Source organism: Meriones unguiculatus, chromosome X, assembly GCF_030254825.1.
Source record: "Meriones unguiculatus strain TT.TT164.6M chromosome X, Bangor_MerUng_6.1, whole genome shotgun sequence".
Taxonomy (NCBI): domain Eukaryota; kingdom Metazoa; phylum Chordata; class Mammalia; order Rodentia; family Muridae; genus Meriones; species Meriones unguiculatus.
In genome coordinates this window covers 52,607,758-52,612,393 of record NC_083369.1, presented here as the reverse complement: position 1 = coordinate 52,612,393, position 4,636 = coordinate 52,607,758, and positions in this window count along the sequence as shown.

The window sequence follows — 4,636 nt, the reverse complement described above, 5'->3', positions numbered from 1 at the left end:
AGGCAATGGAGGCAAGAGGACCACACTGTCAAGATCTGCCTCAGCCACACAGAAAGTTTGGTGGCCAGCCTGGGTTATGTGAGAACCCTTCTCCCCCAATTCACTCCTAAAGTCATGATAATTACATAGGAACTATGTTATGGACTGAACTGAGCTCAGTTCATACCTGTAGTATTAGCCTGCTAATGTATTAATAAAACCAAAGGCATACATATATTTTTTGAAGAGATCCAAAATACCCTTTTATACAAATATCCATTTATCAATTACATGGGATACTGTCTCAAAAAAAAAAAAAAACAGAAAGAAAGAAAGAAAGAAAGAAAAGAAAGGAAAGGTAAACAACAACAACAAAAAAAGGAAAGGTAGACATATTTGTATTTATCTGGGTGGATAGATGTAGAGATAGAACATTGTAGTGGAAAAGTAGCTAATATTTACATAAATGGAGAATTCCCAGTCAAATCTTAATTTCTAGTCTCTGTTGAAAACTAAGATGTAGAAGTAGTAGGCCACCTTTCCTAACACTGTAGTTACCAAATATGAAAGAGCATTTTTCTCAATTTTGACACAGTCCTAACAATTCATCATATCTTTCATTCCTGGTATGACTTTATTATGGTATCTGATAAACTTCCAACTCCCAGAAGGCTTTCTTGTTCATTATTCTTGGCTCAAGAGTTAAGAGGCTAGAAGTGCAACAGTGATTGAAGAAAGGAGACCTTTTTTTTTGTCAATGAAAGCTCAGAGACACCTAGAGTCTTTAGTCAAGCTACCCAGAATATACTGGAACTCATCTGATCCCAGAAGCTAAGGAGTAGCTGGTTGTCATTAGTATTTGGGTAGCAGAGACACAATGAATATAGAATGAAGTATTGACAGGGATCAAGAGTATTCAGGAGGGTAACCTGGTTTGCCCATTTGAAGTTAACACTAATGAGGTACATCAAACTTTAGTCTCCAAGATTTCATTTTCTGAAATGCTTCCTACTCATTTCCCATGATCCTCTAGGCAATTAATTAGCTGCCCTTATGATGCTGTTATTACTATGACTTGCTTCCAATTCAGCACTGCATTTTCCAATTTATTCTAACAATGTTAAAATAATTTGCAATTGCCATTTTGAATACTCATATTGTTCAGTATGATGAAGGTTAAGAAAATAATTTTGTCAGTCTCCTGCTTTATATCTTCCTGAATACTCCATTTTTTATAGATTTCCACTTTCAAATGGATTTCTTACTTCCACATTATACAAAACTGAGAAATACAAAGAGATGTAAGATTACAAAGACATTAATATTATCAAAATGTGATGACACATCAAACTAAATTTGTTTTAAGAAGTATCTTATTTTGCTGCTTTGAAAAGAGATAGAAATAGTTGTCATATTTTTTTGGAGCCTGACAGTTTCCTTGTGAATGAACAAAGGTTATTATTATTAGCTGACATAGCACCTAGGATAGTGTCTGAAAAAATGAAATCCTCAGCAAATGTTGCCTTTTTATCCTCAAGCTCATTTGCTTCCTTCCTTTGTCCCTATTATTTCAAGTTGGGAGATAGAATTGCATGTGTATGAATAAAGATACATCATTTACTCCTGTCTTTTCTGTTATTTTCAGAAATTTACCTTAAGATTTGGGATTAAGAAATTGATTAAAAACTGCCATTTTCATTGATGTTTGTGGTCTTTTTAATTCCAATATCCCCATTTACTAAGATAGCATGGACTCAAATTTATGACACTCTAGGGTGCCATTTTTTTTTAATCTAGACATTCTAATACATTTTCTTTACTTCTTCCAACACATAGTGGTGGTCTCCAGTTTATAGTGTTTGACTTAGACTTTTAAAGTTTTATTATGTTGCAAAAGCAAGGCATTAAATTCTGGGGAGATGGCTCAGAAGGTAAAGTGACTACTGATCAAGTATCAGAATATAGGTTAATATCCTTATCATTTCACATAAAAGATGAACACATAAATATACATCTGAAACCCCCTGTGCTGTAGGAGTAGGGTGTTGGTAAAGAAAGGTAGATACTAGCGTTTGTTTGTTTACCAACAAGTATACAAATGATTAAGCTCCAGATTAAATAAGAGACATTGTCTCAGAAAAAAAGGTGACAAAAGATAGAGGATGACACCTGATATTGATTTCTCTCTCTCTCTCTCTCTCTCTCTCTCTCTCACACACACACACACACACACACACACACACACACACGCACATCCACATATTTCATACATTTATACACACATAGATTAAATAAATAAATTTATTCATTTTAAAAAGAATTACAAGTACTAGAACCCCTAGATCAAACTATGATCCTTTTCCAGGCTAGTGATATACAGCACAATACTGTCTCTTAATGTTCTGCATTGGCAAAGGGCTGTGCCTCCCCATAAGTCACTCAGTCATGAGGTTGTATACCAGATACTATAGTATTCTGTGTTGCCAACAGATTTTTTTATATTGCACTTTTATGATTTTGCTTTCAATCATGTCTTCACAATGTCTATATATGTCTCCTATTCTGGTGTGTTAAAGATATTTGCAACATATGTTGTTTTCAACATACAATAAATTCATCAATACATAATCCCATTACAAGTTGAAAAACAACCACACTTTCATAAAAATTTCTGTTCATAAAGTAAGAGAAATATGTATTTGCATGCAATGGTTAGACATGACTTTTAATTAAATTCATTTTCAAAGTATGATGTCTACGTATATCTGTTGCTTGAAATAAACTACACAGAAAAAGGATTTTGTTTAATGATATAGTCCTACAGATACAGAGCCCCATATGGGTAACATCATCCCACGGTCTGCAGATATCCAAAGAGACTTTTTCACTGGCACACTGAGCAACACTTTCAAATCACTACCATTGCTAGATCTTGTCTGTTTATTAGGGGTATGGAATGAAAAGACTGCATTTTCATTTACTCTCATTTATTGTTCAAAGTGCTGGGAAACCAGTGAGAATCTAATGAACAAAGAGAATAAAGCAGTGAGTAAATGCATAAATTGCATAAATACTACGTATCCAAGAGCTAAAGAGTGTAAATTTTGGAATGCCATATCAGAAATGGTATCTGTCCTATTAGAGTCATATATATATATATATATATATATATATATATATATATATATATATATAGAGAGAGAGAGAGAGAGAGAGAGAGATAGATGGGTATATTTCCTCTAACTCTAATACTTAGAACAATGTTGACAATGTAGCAGACACTCACTAAATGTTTATTGATTTAACAAATTCTATATAAAGGGTCATTTAAATTGAAACAGAAACTGTACAAAGGTGGGATAGAAATATGATATCAGCTTTTGCATAGAGGACATGAGTCAAGATGATGGTGACAGATAACACATCTGAAAGTAATAGATTTATGTATAAATTCCATGTAAATTCTTGTCAAAATCTGAATTATAAAATTATGTGTATGACCATTTTGCCTTTTTTTATGCCTGTGCACTCATTTGAGTTTCTGGTGCTCAAGGGAGTCAGAAGAAGACAACTGAGCCCCTAGAACTGGAGTTAGAAATGGTTGTAAGCCACCAAGTAAGTTCTGGGAATTAAACGTGGGTTCTTCAGAAGAGTAGCTTTTGTGCTTAAATTCTTATCCCTCTCTCCAGACACCAAAACTGATTTTTCTTTTATTGTGTATGGAGTGAATGTGGGGAGTGTGCAGTGAGGAAGTTGGAAGATAACTTTGTCCAGCTTATTCTCTCCTTCCACCAAAATCAGTAAGCAAAACTCAGGTTGTCAGTCTTGTACAGCAAGGACTTTACCCACTGAGTTTCCTAGATGCCCTTAAATCCTTTTCATTTTTAGTAGTATAATAAGGAATTACTCCAGGATAGCATACGCATCAAGTCTGCTTTGAGCAAGCTGGAGTATATGATCACCCTGTTTATATGACAATAAAAGACACAAGTTAAGATGTTATAGTGATTTCAGCTTTGAATTTGTTTCCAATCAACTACTCTTCTTGGGTGTGTCTGCATCTTTTTTTTTCCTAGTGCTTTTAGGTGTGCCATTTAGTTGCTTGTATGAGATGTCTCAAACTTCTTTCTGGAGGCACTTAATGCTATGAAGTCTTCTCTTAGCACTGCTTTCATTGTGTCACATAAGTTTCGCTAAGTTGTGCTTTAATTTTCATTGAATTTTAGGAAGTCTCAAATTTCCTTTTTCATTTCTTCCTTGACCAGGCTGTCATTGAGTAGATAGTTCTTTAGTTTCCATGTGCATGTAGGCTTTTTGTCTTTTCTGTTGTTGAGGTGTAGTTTTAGGCAATGGTGGTCTATCACCAACCCTATATGTGACAGAGAGCCAATATCCAGTATATATAAAGAACTGAAGAAGTTAAAAAGCAACAAATCAAGTAATCCAATTAAAAAATGGGGTACAGAGATAAACAAAGAATTCTCAATAGAGGAATATTGAATGACAAAGAAAAGCTTAAAGAAATGCTCAACATCCTTAGTCATCAAAATGACCCTATGATTTCACCTTACACCCATCAGAAAGGCTAAGATCAAAAACTCATACTGGAGAGGATGTAGAGAAAGGGGAATACCCTTCAGTTGCTGGTGAGAATGTA